The following is a 16620-nucleotide window of genomic DNA, read 5'->3' as shown; positions in this document are numbered from 1 at the left end:
TGTCATTAATTTTTTCTGTCATTGTTTGAAATGATGCCTTATCTTCATGGCTTTCTGTTTGCCTTCACAACTATTGTAATGGTAAAAAAATAAATGTTAAATGAAAGACATGAATACCATTATCTTAGGTTTTGTAGATAGAAAGAGTGCTCACTAAAGTTTTCAGATGATACCTTTTGGCTCTCTGAGCAGCGCCATGGCAGCCATGGCCGTGGGCAAGAATGGGCACCTATGAGAGGCGGCAAAAAGGGAGCCAAGAAGAAAGTGGTTGATCCGTTTTCTAAGAAAAATTGCTATAATGTGAAAGCACCAGTTCTGGTCAATATAAGAAGTGTTGGGGAAACACTAGTCATGAGAACTCAAGCAATCAAATCACATGGATGGTCTCAAGGGTTGTGTTTTTGAAGTGAGCCTAGCTGATCTGCAGGATGATGAAGTTGCATTTAGAAAATTCATGCTAATTACTGAGGATGTTCAGGGCAAAAACTGCCTAATTTCCATGACGTGGATCTTACCCGTGACAAAATGTGCTCTACAGTCCACAAATGGCAGACCATGACTGAAGCTCATGTTGATGTCAAGACTACCAATGGTTATTTGCTTACTGGTAGTCTATTCTGTGCTGGTTTTACTAAAAATACAACAATTGGATTCGGAAGACCTCTTATGCTCAGCATCAACAGATCCACCAAATCCAAAAGAAGAAGGAAATCATGAACTGAGAGCTGAAGACAAATGACTTGAAAGAAGTGGGCAATCAATTGATTCCAGGCAGCATTGGAAAAGACATAGAAAAGATTTGCCAATCTATTTATCTGCTCCATGACATCATTATTAGAAAAGTAAAATGTGCTGAGGAAACCCAAATTTGAATTGGGAAAACTCATGGACCAGTAATAAAAAAGCTACTGGGGATGAGACAGGTGCTAAAATTGAACAAACTGATGTATGCCCTTAACCAGAATTAAGGAACCAGCATGTAATTCATATACCACTTTCAATAAAATGGTTAAGACCCATTGTTTTGCAGAAGACTTTTTGGAGGGCATCAGTATTTTGCTAGTGCCCATTTTAAACACTGTTAAGTGTGTAGATATGTAAACAAAAACCTGGTATTATTAATTCATATATACTTTGACAAATGCAAAGCAAATAAGTAACCCTATGAAGAGAGGCCAAAGTCTTTAGAATATTATATAAGTTTACATACTGTCTGGAGTACCACTGACTATCACCCTCTACCCCCAACTAATCTGTAACTAATCTAACATCTTCTCCTACCACTTCTATATCAACCCCAATGTGTCCCAGGTAAGCATATCATTATTTTAAGGTCTATGTGCTTGTTTTTCCTCCACCTCAAAAATGGATTTCTCAGGTGTCTCTATGGTTTGCTTCCTTAGTGCTTGACCAGATACAGCCTTCTTGGTGTGGTCTCCCCTGATAGCCAATTAATACTGTAAACCACTGGCTGAACCTTCATTCCTTATCCTATTTCTCTGTTTTACTATTTCACATAGCATTTATTACCATTTAACACACCATGTAAATTTTAAAATTATGAAGACATGTATTTTTTAATAAAGAAAGACATGTAGTTTTATTTATTTTCTTCTTTAATAGATTTCCAATGCCTAGAATACTGCCTGGATTAGATGGTATGAAATAAATATCTGTTTATTTGAATAAATGATAGTGAGTCAACAAGGAAAATAAGCACTGAAAGGAAGGTAGAACTTGTCATTGCAAAGTGTTGCTCATTCATTCTTTACTGGCAAAGGCCAGTTTCCTCTCCTGCCTACCTGTAGGATCTGTCTTCTGAGTCCAGCTATCTGTCTCAGTATCTGACTTGCCCCAGACATTCAGAACAGTGACGAATGTCCCCTTTCTGGGATAATTGCCATGTGGCCTTCCTCTACAGCTCACAACATGAGATCATCTTCTCAATGCAGTAAGCCCTACTTTCACAAGAATGACACAGGGATGGAGTGAGGGCTGCAGTTGGTTACAGGGTCCCAGAGCTTGTCTGTAGAGCATTTTAAGATCTGTGCTTGAATATAGTGCCTTGGCTAGTATTAAATGTATTAGAAAAAGGTTTATCTGAAGTAATAAAACATTCATTTTTAATATTTAAAAATATATTCAAAAGAAAACAATTTTGTTAAGTTCTATGTACTTTTGAAAAGTACTTAGAAACAACTCAAGGTGTTAAAATATTATCAATAAGAGGAAATCTCAGCTTTGTTTCCTTGAACACATGAAGCTCATTTATTGTGGAAGCATTTATTTATGTACACTGCTTACATTTACTGCTTAAGGAATATATAGTTCCTTAAGAAGGCTGAGCAATTTTTAAAAATTATGTAGCAGTTCAATGATTTATCAACTTGTTTAGGAAATATTTTCTTCTGAAGGAGTAGGAAGGGGGTTGGAGCTCAACAGCCTTTAGTCTGTTTCCTCAAAACTTCTAGATGTTGAGTCCCCAAGACAATACAGTTGTACATAAAACAGTTCAGTGGTAGTCACAGAGCAATGTTCTGCATATAAAGTAAACAGCAGAAACAGTGGTCCCCTTGAACTCTTTCCTTCACCAGTGTGTTCTTTCTTAACAGTAAGTTAAGATCTATAAGTCTCACATTTTATAATAGAGTATCCCTTTAAAAGACTCTAAATATGACATTTCTGTTGGATTATAACATATCAATTTTCCTCTTGTAAGAAGAAAATTCTCACTCAGAATAAGATTTGTCAGGAAGTGACAGCTGTTTTTTGTTGGATGTGGATTTAAGTAAATAGATAAGACAGTGGAGCTTTTACTAAGATGATTTAATAAAGCTCATTAATGTGGTTGATTTACATAGCTGACCCGAATAGAATACAAAATTTATCTCTCTGCTGCAGTAATATGTCATCAAAATATACTGATGTATTAAATGCACTACAATGTTAAATTTTAATTCTAAGTTTAATCAAATGTCTTAAGACAAAAGACAACACAAAGGGAGAAAAAATATTAGAAAGTAGTTTCCATTTATTTTCCTTTGTTTCTAACCCATGTAAAGTGCTCAGTCTACCTCAACAGGAAAATATCCACAGCCTTTCCGCTGTTGGTGAAAAAAAAAAACACACACAAAAAAACACAAAAACACACAAAACACTGAGTTATTTTTGAAATTATAGATCAAGGCTATTAGATCCATCAATATAAAAGCCAATGAGTTAGAGCAGGGCTTTAGCTCTCAGTAAACATCCCCTGTTTCTATCAGCTATCTTCACAGTAATGAATCAGCAAGAAAGCATTTGACCCAGCAAAACTCAGCCCTATCTCTGAATTGTGATTCATACAATTCTGAGCCTTGGACCACTTCCATGCTCAGATCTTTCAGTCCTTGTTCTCCACACTGGGGCTGAGGAGATCACACAGTCCACTTGATAAGTATGTGATTGTTCACATATTAAGATCTCTTAGTCCTCCTTGAGCTTTATAGGAGAGGAAGGGAAGGAGGTTATATTATACTAGAGGCCCAGTGCACGAAATTTGTGCATGGGGGTGGGGGGTGTCCCTCAGCCTGGCCTGCACCCTCTCCAATCTGGGACCCCTCGGGGGATGTCCAACTGCTGGTTTAGGGGCATTAACTCCAGCCATTAGGAAAATCACACAGAATGTCCTTGACATACAAACAGTGTGATTTTATGTGTTGTTTTAATAATAATGGCCATTCCTTTAAATAATATCTGTTTACATACAATACAGCTGGTACTATGTGAATTCAGAATGTTAATATCACAAAATCATAGAAGGTTGTAGTGGAAGTAACCTTGAATTGTCTAGTCCAAACTTTTATAAATATTGAAATACCCTTTTCAAAGATTTTGAATGCTTTTTGTCCTAAGAAGCTTAACCAACTTTTGAGGCAACCCATTTTCTGTGAAAGGACTGGGGGACTCCGGCAGCAGGTGTGCGGAACGGCTGGATCCATGCCTGCTGCCCTCTCCCCCCCACCCAGCTGGGTTGAAAGGACTGGGGGACTCCGGCAGGGCTGAGGGGACTGGGCACCGCCATCTTGTGGCTATGGGCGCTGCCATCTTTGTGATGGTGTGATGGTCAATTTGCATATTCCCTCTTTATTAGATAGGATGTTTGATTTCATTCATTTCTGAGAGTTAATAACTTGGCCTTGGCTATGAAAGTTGTAAAATGTGAGAATTAAGCTATGAGTAGTAGAAATAAAAACAACTGGCAACATCTATTGAGTATTTATTTGAATGTTGACAGGGAGCATTCAAAATATTTTCTGAACACGAATTCCTTTAATCCTTTAAATAGTTCTGTGAGGATTACTAGTCCCCACTGGAGAGATGAGGAGTCCTAGGCACAGGGGACTGCAGGCAAAGCTGCATACCTGCTGATCAGTGGGAGAGATGGGACTTGCTGGAACCTGCACTCAACCACTATACCATGATGACTTTCGATAGCAGCAATGTCAATAAAAGTGCACATTATGTCAAAAGTAATGAAATGAGAGCATGGATTTGGAGTTAACAATATGGGTTCAGGTTAAATCTGTGCACCAAGCTAGTAGTGTGAACTAGAGCAAGTTATTTAACTTATCTAAGTCTCAGTTTCTCAAAATGTAAGGTAGATTTCATAAAGCAAGGCCAGGTAACAGGCTTACCTTCCTGAGTTCCCTTTGTCATCCATCTGTGGCTCTGTTCCCTCTGCTCCCTAGCCCCTGTACTCCTTTTCTTTCCTGCAAGCAGGCCATTGAGAACTTCAATTCATTACATAGTGAAAACCTGTGGAATGCTCAGGAAAACCTCTAAATGCTCAAGGTTGTGCTTGATATTATGGATGCTACAAACTAGCTAACCAATGAGGGTGAGATCGAGGAAGAGTCCTAAGTCATGTAGAGAAGCTTGTTTATAGAACTTGTTTTTCTGTGGATTTGCATTTCCTAAATTGCATGCTTGATATTAATAGGAGTTACCAAAAATAAATAAATTAGTTTGGAGAACAAAAAAAAAAGAAAAATAAGTTTGGGGATAAAATTAAACAAATTTACTTTTTTGCAGAACTTTTATAATACACTCTGTGAGTCTCCAAGTGAAGTGTTTCCCAAACACGTCTAAAAGGAGGGAACCCTCCTTTATTTCCTCAGGTCACCTTGAAGGACCAGTAATTCAGTAGGAAAAAATTGGGGAAAGTTTTGGGCACCAGTAGGACTCAATGCTCAGAATTTTTTCTGTGACATAGGGAGTGGGACAACAAGACAAGCCACATACCTCTGATTCCTTTGTAGAGCTGGAACTGGAGCCTTTTGAAGAAGCTGCAGCCTGGCCCAGATTGTGCAACAGAACTAGATTGTTCCTAGAACTCTAAAGTAACAGGTGATTCATGGCTTTATCTTATCAATCTCCTGGGATATAGAAACCCCAGGTTCTAGTCCTCAGGCTATTAGAGGCACTGTAGAGAAGTCTCAGTTGTAGGTTGTGGGTCAGGGACTTGAGAAAGATTTAAGGAAATGATGTCAAGATTTACAGAAGACTAGAAAAGAGACAGAGGAGAAACAAAGATGATCTAAAAGTGGTAGACCTGTGACTAGCCCCTATTTGGTTATACCCACCCCAATCCTAATCTGAAGATGTTAACTGGGGAGACCTGTGTGGTTGAGGAGGTGGGTACTGCACAACTCCAGGGATGCACGTATCTCAAGAATGGTGACTGTAGCCCTAGCCAGTTTGCTCAGTGGATAGAGCATTGGCCTGTAGACTAAAGGGACTTGGGTTCAATTCTGGTCAAGGGCACATGCCTAGGTTGCAGGCTCAATCCTCAGTAGGGGGCATGTAGGGCCAGCCAATGAATGCTTCTCTCTCATGATTGATGTTTCTATCTCTCTCTCCCTCTCCCTTTCTCTCTGAAATTATATATATATATATATATATATATATATATATATATATATATATGAACAGTGACTGTAGATTGTGGGCTACAACCGGAATAAAGTCCTGCGGATTTGCCACCACAACCTCCCTGGACATTAACCTTAGGGACTAAATAAACTCACTGAAAATGTGTTCTGACAAAGTATTATTTTGGTCTGTCAGGCTGTAGATGGTTTGTCCATTAAGCAGAGCTCTTAAATGCAGAGGCAAAAAAAATTAAACAGGCCACCCAAACAGCTAAAAACACCCAAGATATGAATTCAAAAATACCAATGTGGATGATTATGATTTTTTAAATTAAACCTCTATATTTCCTTTAGACCATTTCAGGAAGTTTTCTATACTTCCACGTTTCCAAGACAATCTCTTCCCTTGTTATTTTCTTCTATGTGAATAGGAAAACCCACCCAAATTTTACTTGCCAACTCCCTGCTAAAATATGTCAACTGAGTATGAATCTTTGCTCAGGTTTCATGATTAGACTGTGTCTGAATATTTGTATGCACTGAGGAACCTAAATCTTACACAGAATCTGGGTCCATTACTCACCTCGGCCATTAGGTTTTTTAAAGACCCAGGATGAAGTCTTCAACCTTCTGTGCTTCTACTTGTAATAAGAGAAGAAAGTTATATTCCACGTTGAATATGAGTATGAAGTGATAAATTATTGTAAAGTGATTTTCAAAAGAGAGTGCAATAAATGTTCAATAATAGTCTTTCCAATATTGAAGACATAAAGATAAGTTAGGCAACCCTTTTGTCTCCCCTGAGAACAATGATAGAATTCATATTTGGGTATCAGTCTAATTGGGGCAATAAGTACTTATTAGTTAATTCGGTATGAAAAATGTGTTTTTATTGTCCATTTGATAATATTTATATTTTCTTAGAAGTTTGGGAATCTTTTGTTTTGCTATTTCCAATATTAAAAAATCCTTTAAAAGGAAGATATTGATTTCAAACCAAAAGGCAATTTCCTCATTATAGTCAAATGTGAAATCTTGAGACTAGAAAAATTTTTAAAGTGTGGTCCAAATTATTAGCTCAGTGATGTTATATAATTCAAGGTATATGTAAGACATAGTTACAAACGCTTAATTATGTTAAAAATAACTTTAAGATTATTAAAAATATCATCTGTGCTTCTTAGTCAGGGTTCCGGCAACTTGAGAACTTTTGAAATTACTTTTAGAACACGACAGCTCGTGTGTGTGGAAAGCTTATGAAGGAAGTCTTTGTCTTTGTGGCATAGCTTGCAGTTTTGAAAGCTGAGAGCCCAATTTTGCCAGTGTCACTTTAAATATCTATTCATTGATAGTGAATCTTTCCTGTAAATATATACAAATGTTTATTAATATAAAAAATACAACTTAAATGATTCTATGCCACTGTGAATTTTTAAATGTTATTTGAGACCAAAGCCAGTATTTAAACTTCTAAGTGGAGGAGTCTTGGTCTACTTTCTGGTGCAGGAGGGATTTCTGGCTGCTATGGTTCGGCAACTTGGTGGATAGAATTTTTGCATATGGAAGAGATCATGGGGAGGAGTGGAGGGAAGGGGACAGGAGTTGGGAGGAGATGGAACAGCTGACACATGATCTGACCCTGTGTGAAAATCCTCACTGAAATTTTGAGGAACCACAAACTCCCAGAGGGTTAAACTCTTTCTTGTCTTTAATAAAAGGCAAGCATCGTGCTTCTGTCTGTTTCTTCACCTTTAAATAAGGGACTAGAATCTAGATGAATATTTCTTCGAACCCCAGGATCCATGATCATAATCTCTCCATAATTGCCCCAGGTCTGGACTACTTTGCAGACTAAAATGATCACATGTATAAGTGATCAGGCTTGTTGGGGAGGCTGGTGACCCGATGGGTTCAGGGCACAGAGAGGGAGCTTGTGGACACCAACCTGGGAGATGTAAGAGGACAGGCAAAGCTCTAGCAAAAAATTGGAGTGCATGAAAAAACACTTCTCATTTTGTTTTGCTGTAAAAGAAAGACCTGATAACAAAGTTCAAGATTATGATGACTCAATGAATATTTAAATATAGTTCTTTCTTTCCTTTTTTTAGCCTTTTAAATGCAGAAATTTATAAAGCTTTGAGATTTTAAAGGTTTGAGATTTTAGAGAAAGAACACAGTGACATGAGACCAAAATGATGTTAAGGTGATGACATCAGCATCAGAATGCTGTTGCTAAGGTGAATCTGCTTTTCTCTCCAATCCAGATGGAAGGCTAAATAATTGCCCATTTCTGGTAAGAAATATATCTATGAGACGATCCCTTTTCTGCAGCAGATATAACAAAGCCAGATGCTTTCTCTTTGCACAAATTATTTTTAAAATAAAGATTAAAATTTTATTATAAAACCTAACACATGTTATAGGAGGAAAATTCAGAATGTTTTATGTAAGTTTGAAAATTTAATGTATGAAGAATATATACTGAGATCTAATTGGAGGCCAGAATGAGATAGTTTGATGAGTCAACCTGAAAAGAAGAATATTTTGAATTTAGTGAAAAGGGAGATAGGGAAACATCTAGAAATGAAAATAAAATTCTGTTACCTTATGATTATTGATAGAGGGAAGGCAGCAGGGGAGCCCTGGGTTTGAAGACAGAAGTAGTCACTTTATGGTTGTTGACTGAATCATGGACGATGCAATTAATAACGAGAGAATAGGGCATAGTCAAGAAACACTATTAAACAAGCAAGGGGTGGAACTCAGCAAGAAATTGGAGGCCAGTGCCGTTGGACACAGAAGTCCCTCCCACATGAGCATCTGCCAGAGTTCTCCCTGGGGTTTGCATCTCTGCTTGTAACATGCTTCTCCAGTGATCCCATGATGATCTTCTCTGCTCTAAGCTTTCTTTCCCAAGGAGCCCTGTCTTGCCTACACAACTGTACCTCCTCCCAACTCCATCTCAGATCGTCTGATCTCCATTACTGTGTCCCACTTTCCCTTTTTCTTTTTTTTCCTGAACAGGTAACACCTTCTAATTTATTGTATAATTTGTATCTTATATTTAGAACCAACGTGGCATAGTGGTAAGGAAAATGGACTCAGAAGCCAGCCTGCCAGGGCAAATGGGCTCCACCACTGCCTAGTGTGAGTCCCAGAAAGGTTACTTAAGCACTCAGGGAACTTTTCTCATCTGTTAGGTTGGGATCATTAGAGCATGTTTTTCACAGTGTTGTACTCGACACATAGTAATTGCTATGGAAATGTTTAATAGGGTTCCCATCTTCACTGCCAGGACTATGGGAACTTCCAAAAAGCAGTTATCAAGAGTGACATGTGGTACAAGAAAGAGATGAGTGACACATTTCAGAAATTGGTGTTTTTGTTGGAATATAGAATTTAGAAAGGTCTATGATATGGAAGAGTAGTTATGCCCATAGGTCACTGTACAGCCATCAGGGACCCTCTGCTGGCCAGAAAAACCTGGGAAAATTGTCTCCCAGGTTTGACTGAGAAGGAAGGCATTGAAGGCCTGGTCCAGCCAAGATACACTGGAGCCACAAGGACTTCAGGTAACTTTGGTCCCAATAAGTGAATATGAAGTAGCATTAAAGCTGTCGATGGTAGATGACTCAAAAGTTTGGCAATCTTGAGGACCTTGATAAAGTAGGAAGATATGACATCAGATACAAGTTACATGAGGTAAGCAGATATGGACAGGGTCCAAAGAACAGGAAAGAAGAACAAAAAAGATTTATCTGGGCCAGTGTTTCCCAAAATTCATCCCCCAGAACACCATACTAGTTAGGTGTTTTTTTTTAATAAAAAGGTCTAGGGTTAACATTAATCCTTAAACATGACAAACTCTGGAGATTCACAAAGCGCATTCTCAGAATAAAATCTCTGCAAAGTCCTTTGGTGAAAGCACATGTTTGATTGGTTATTTCAACCTTTGCTGAACTTGTGGTTCCTTTTCCTCAGGAACACTTTGAGTCTAATGTCCACAGATCTCGCCTTTGGGATCACTGTGTAATTCTTCAAGCTCCTCTGGGTCAGGTCTGTGTCTCACTCATCTTCATGCTTTCCATGTCTGAGCTGGGACCAATATATAGCAAGTATTTGATAACTCCTAGTCAGATCAGTAATAAAGTGGATCTAGGTAGAATGGCAATCCTGGGAGAAACAAAAAGAGATGGAGATGGGAATGAGAGTATTGAAAAGAGCATACTAAGGAACCTTCCATTATAGTAAATCAAAACCAGTTGCGTTTACTGTTTAAATGCAAGTTTGTAACCAGAGCTGCATTTACCATACACACATGCCATACTTCATTTCCCACATCTAGTTCATGCTTTCCCTCGAGATGACAGTGTCTTTCCTAGTCCGTGAGCTCACATGCTCCCACTATTACCGAGGCTCACCCATGATCTCACCAAGATCATCTTTTTTTTAAACCTACCCACTTCGGAACTTTTTTTAAAAAATATATTTTATTGATTTTTTACAGAGAGGAAGGGAGAGGGATAGAGAGTTAGAAACATCGATGAGAGAGAAACATCAACCATCTGCCTCCTGCACACCTCCTACTGGGGATGTGCCCGCAACCAAGGTACATGCCCTTGACCGGAATCAAACCTGGGACCTTTCAGTCCACAGGCCAATGCTCTATCCACTGAGCCAAACTGGTTAAAGCCCACTTTGGAACTTTTTGAAAAAGAGGTTATTCCCATTCCATTGAAGACCCTGGCTAGGGATTCATTTACATACTATCAGCTGGCACCAAAGTTGCACTCTCAATGGGTCTTTTTTACTCTCTCCTGGTTTGCACACACATGGTTCTGATGACCCTTGGAAGACCCTGAGAAAGCGTCACTCCAACTTTGATACTTGCCCTTATGCCTCAAATACAATTTCCTACTCATCCAGTACCATATTCAAGTCTTCCCACATTTTACTCACTTATTTAGCAAATATTTATCAATAGTCCCATGTGTCAGGTACTGCAATAGGCACTTGGAATATGAACAAAACAAAATAGCTTCCTGATCATTGGGGTGTTTACATGCTAGAGGAAGAAACAGACAACAAAAATTTATCATCAGGTGGATTATACCTCAGGTGGTGGGTATTATGGAAAAGAAAGGAAAAATAGAACAAGGTGAATGAATCTCCTTCCATCCAATTACTACTGGACCCCTGCCAGCTTGGCCCCTCATTCAGAAGATGGGCAGGTGATAACAGATGGAAAAGTCCTTCAAATAATCCAACAGGAGGCAGAGCATGCCAACTACCTCAACATTTCGGGTTTGGAGGAGTCACTTCTCTGTCAGAAACACTACTTTAATATACTTTAATATAAGGAAATGGAGACAGGGTCTAAGGATACTCATTCTTTATTATAGTTGAAAGGTCAAATTATAGTGAACACTATAATTTGAAGAGAGTAAATATGAAGAGAGCATATCTCCCAACTAGGCTACGAGAACAGTGGGGATGAGCTGCAAAGATATGTGTGGTCTTAATGAGAAGAATAATCAGAAAAAGACTCCTTCCTTCCTCTTTGCACTTATTTTCAAAATCCACCATTTTGAAAGGCAGATGGTCCCTGGCAAGTTCCCCTCCCATAAACAGTGGGCAGCATAAGAATCCTCTTTGTTTCATCATGTTCTTCTCTCTTTGGCCCACAAACATCTGAAATTCTTAAGGTCCATAAACTTCACTCATTATCTCAGAATCTTCTCTTCAACTGATCTCAGTTTCAGGGCTGGACATGTCCAGGAACCTCTGACCTGATCTCTCTGCAATTTCAAATGCCCTTGGGCTTCAGGACAGGAGGCCTGAAAAGCAACTATTACTCCAGAAAGAACAATGTGACAGTTGAGATTGACCAACATGTTGGGAACCTTGTCTTAGAGTTATGGTTTCCAAACTGTTCCATGAGTCACCCCAGGAAACTACAGTGAATTCACAAGGGTTCCACTGGACATTTTATATTTCCAGGGGAAACACAGCAATGTTCAACATTTGTCAGACACTTGCAAACTAGTAATTCAAAGTAATTCAGTTTCAGAATTAGAATCACACTACATTCCTTTCAATAATATCATATATCTCTGCAAAGTTGGATTTTCAGCAGTTGCTAACATGAAAAGCTAGTACTACACAAAAATCAATGTGGAGCAGGAAATGAGAGTAGTGGTTCCACTTTGATTTGAAGCTTTGAGAATTGTATGCAGGCCCTGATAGACATTCACAATCCATTAATAACTAATTAGGGTTATTTCAAATGAAATAAAAATATTGTTTTTCTTTCAAACATTTCATATTAACTTTTAAACAGCTATTAAGTTGTTAAACTATAAACACTAAGTTGTTAGAATCTAATTATTTAATAAATAAAACAATTATTTCTTTTGGCCCAAAAGCATTGTGAAAAAAAACAAATACTAAACATCAAGAGGGCCACAAACCAAGAGAGTGTGGAATTCTCTATGTTAGTCCATTATCACTGTTTTGACATAGCAGTAATCACTCTTCAGTGAAATTTCACTAGAATTTGTGAATTTTAGAACCTAAGAATGATGATGGAAATAACATTCATAGTAGCAGCTAACATACAGTATATTTATGTGCCATGTTCTATGTGAAGTATTTCTGAAACATTATTTCATGTACATGCTTTATGCAATTTATTTCATTCCATTTTCCTTAACCCAGAAATCTTGGTCCTAATTTTTCTCAGAGTCATCTGTCCCTGGACCTACAGAGAAAATGTAAAAACCAGTTGACCTTTCTTGTGATTAATTCTATTGAAAACACTGTAACTGTTTTTCCTGACAATTATAAAACCAATTTCTATTCCCTACTGCATTTTCAATAACCACACATCAAAAATAAATTACCAGTCTCTTTTACAGGATGCAAATTTTCTCCAGAATCCTAAATGAAAACCCATCAACCAAATTTAATTCAGCTCTGCTCCATGCTAGGTGCTGTGGAGGCTACAATAAGACTTTAATGTGTGGCATCTGCCTTCAAGGGACTTCCAATAGGGTTTATACATAAAACAACTAGGGGAAAATAAAAAACAGTATATACTAAAGGAGTAAGTGGGTAAGTGTAGGCTAGACATATTACATTGAGAGAGAAATGCACCCTAAGACTAAATTGTTGGAGGCCAAGGCCACCTGTAACTTGCCTTCCTGTCTCGTTTCTCTCTTGCTGTAAACAACCTTCTCTTATTTTCTAGCCATCTCTTCTGGATGGCAACCTTCCATCTATTCTGTGACACCTATCATTTTCCACTTGAAGGAAAACTTTGTTTCTATGTAAATCACCTCCATTTTAAACATCACCAGAGATTAATTTTCCTCTTGCCTATAAGCTTGCCAACTTTGGTATATCCAATAAAGGAGATGATCTCATAACTGCATTGTGCCTTTTGACTTTTATATTATTTCTCCTTTCCCTTCTGTAGTGTGTGTGTGTGTGTGTGTGTGTGTGTGTGTGTGTGTGTGTAAAAATCCATTGTCTCTATGGCTTAACTATCAATTTTTTTTATTGAGTCATGAATTTGTTTTTGCTACTTTATTACTAGTCCTATTTTCAAGTTTATCTATTTAACCATTCAACAGCTATTTCATAAGCATCTGCTATTATATCACTACATGTTTTAGGTGCTGGGGATAAACTGATGAGCAAGAAATACATGGTCAATTCTCTCACAGAGATTAGTGAGATACATAAACAAATATAACATATTTACAATATAGACTGTGACAATTGCTATGATGAATAAAATTTTAAGGTGTCAGGGAAGTCATGGTGGTCAGGGAAGGCTTCCTGCAAGATGTGGTGTGTGCATTGAGTACTGCCTGATGGAAAGAGGTTAAATGGGTATGAAAGTAATAAAATATGTTTTATGCAAAAGGATTCAAGACTCTAGAGTATAAAGGACATAACACATTCTAATGATTAAAATTAATTTTAATGCTGGGTATGAAGTAGGATGGAAGTGAATTCAATAGGAGTGGTGAGAAAATATACTTGAGAATTAATCTAGGGATTTATTCTGACAACAATGGGGAGTGATTTTATGCAGATAATGGCATTATATGATTTGTATTTTTAAAATATCAGTTTGGCTGCAGTGTAGTAGATAGAGTAAAAAATTAGGGGCAAGATTGGATGGAGGCAGAGAAGTGAAGAAGAGACAAAAGGTGGTGGGAACTTGAATTGGGGATACAACGGTGAACCTGGAAAAAATTAGATGGATTTGAGATGTAGGAATTTATAAAACCTGGGAGTATTTGAATGGTGGTGGTGAGAGAGCAATAGACAATAAAGATGGTAGTTTCCATTCATGGAAATGAGAAGCATAAGATAAAAATTATTTTAGTTTGGGGCATGGTGAAAATTATTTATCTCTGGTACATTTTATGAAGAATTGGGCCTACAGATCAAGAGAAAGGGATAAAGTTATAGATCTTGTGTTCACCAACCTGTAGAAGATAATTGACAACTTCTATTGGACAAAACCAAAGTTGTTGTCTTTTAATTCTTCTGACCACCTTTTTTACACAGTTCATCATCTTCTTGACACTTGGTTCTATGTTTGGTTTCTCAACCATTCTCCTTCTTATTTAGTATATTATGATCTCAGTAAACATTAATTTTCTTTCCAGAGTTTTGAGGCTTTCACTGTTAAGATACAGAAAAAAGGAGAAAAAGAAATAGAAGTAGGTGGAAGAGAGGGAAGGGAAGAAGGAGGAAGAAGAAGATGAAGAAGAAGAGGGGGAAAAGTCCAGCCTGGATCTACAGTATGTTGTACTGATCAATTCATGAATTCAACACACATTTATTGTTGAGAATCTCCTCTCATGTGCCAGGCACATACCGGATTAAATGCTGGAGAGACAATGGTGACTTCTGATGCTGACAATCTGGTTGAGAAGGTGGATCTTAAGTAATTAACCAAAGAAATGTATCATCATACCCTGTAAAAAGTGCTATAAAGTGATCAACATTTACAAAATCTTGCTACTCAAAGAGTAGTGCATGTACCAAAAGCATCAGCATCACCGGGGAGCTTGTTAGCAAAGCAGAATCTCAGTATCACCCAAGAACTACTGAGATAGAATGTGCATTATAACAGGATCTCTAGGGGATTTACATGTGCATTAAATTTGAGAAGCACTGCTCTAGAGTGCAAAGGGCTGTGAGAGAAAACATCAGATTTCCTCTTGAACTCATCTTGGGGGTCAGGAAAGAGTTCCCTGAAGAAATGGCCTCTGATTAAGCAGAGGCTGGATAGCAAGGACTTTGTAGGCCATGTTGAAAACTTTTATCTCTTTCCTAAAAGAGCAACTCAATGATATTTAAAGCTTAGTTTAGTCAGCTCAAGCCACCACAATAAAATGCCATTGGCTTAAATAGCAGAAATTTATTTGCATATAGTTCTGGAGACTGGAAGTCTGAAATCAGCAGGCCAGCATGTTCGGGTTCTGGCCTGCTGATTTCAAGTGTCGAGAAGATGATGATCTATGCAAAGGAGGAGCCTCTCTTCCTGGTTTGTAGATGACTGCCTTCTTGCTGTGTGCCTGCCTGACTGAAAGAGAGAGAAATGATCTCTCTGCCTGATGTATTTTCTTATAAGGGCACTAACTCCTTCATGGGGGACCCATCCTCATGACCTAATTACCTCCCCAAGGTCCCATCTATAAATTTAATCACATTGGGACTTAGGGGCTTGGACATGTGAATTTTAAGGGACACAGTTCAGTACATAACAAAGCTTTTAAGCAAAGGAGTTTGGAATAATCAGAATTCTGTTTTGCAATATTTATCCTGGCTGACACATAGAAAAGGGATTGAAGGGGTCAAGGATATATACAGGAGACTAACAAAGAGGTTGTTTCAGTATTCATGGTGAAAGACCCTGATAGCTTAGGTAAAGGTGCATTGGTAGAAATAGAACAAAGTAAAACCTTTTTCAATATTTAGGTGCTAAATATAGCTTTGATAATGGATTTTCTATGATGGTTTCAGGAGGAGGGTCAAGAATGACTGCCAAGTTTTTGGCTTGTGCAATTGGATGGGTATGATACCGATTCTTGAGATAAGAATCATGAAATCAACAAGTTTGTGCATGGCATTTTGCTAAACGAAATGAAGAATAGCCACCATTTAGTGAGCATTTCTCATAGCCAGCCACTGTGTAGATGTTTTACATACATTATCTTAATATGCTACACAAACCGAGCCTTTTGAGATGGGAAGATCAACTCATCATTAAGGCTAAAATTGTCTGGTAAAATGAATAGTTCAGAATGCTTTCAAAGGAGAAGAACATCAGGGAAGACAATGTGAACAGGAAAGCCACAACAGAAGAAAAAAAAGGCATGCTGAGATCTAAAGGTTGGGTAAGACTTTGTTAAGTGAAGCTCTTGGGAGTCAGGTCTGGGGATGGAATGTCAGAGCCAGGTCCTGGAGAAACTTGTATGACTCCATTAGAAAGCTCACTTAGGAAAACAATGTGGAAGAAGTTGAGTAGAAAGGGAGGGGCAGGATTATGAAGGATCTTGAAAGTCTGTAATTCAGATTTTATAGAGAGAAGAGTTTGAATATGGAAGGAACATGACCTTACATGACAGGAAAACCTGTCTGGCAACAAGGGAACTTGAACATGGGAGGCTTGAGTCCCAGAAGT

General features: G+C 38.0%; 1 pseudogene across 1 annotated transcript; it reads left to right on the top strand.

The window, feature by feature from the left end:
- Positions 1-205: 205 nt before the first annotated feature.
- Positions 206-958, top strand: LOC308244031 (small ribosomal subunit protein eS1-like; annotated as a pseudogene). The gene has a single exon. The product of its transcript is annotated as a small ribosomal subunit protein eS1-like (transcript).
- The last annotated feature ends 15662 nt before the right edge of the window (positions 959-16620 follow it).

Source organism: Plecotus auritus (genome assembly GCF_963455305.1).
Source record: "Plecotus auritus genome assembly, chromosome: 3".
NCBI classification, from domain to species: Eukaryota; Metazoa; Chordata; class Mammalia; order Chiroptera; family Vespertilionidae; genus Plecotus; species Plecotus auritus.
Note: the sequence above shows the minus strand (reverse complement) of the source record. Positions and strands in the feature narration are given on the sequence as shown.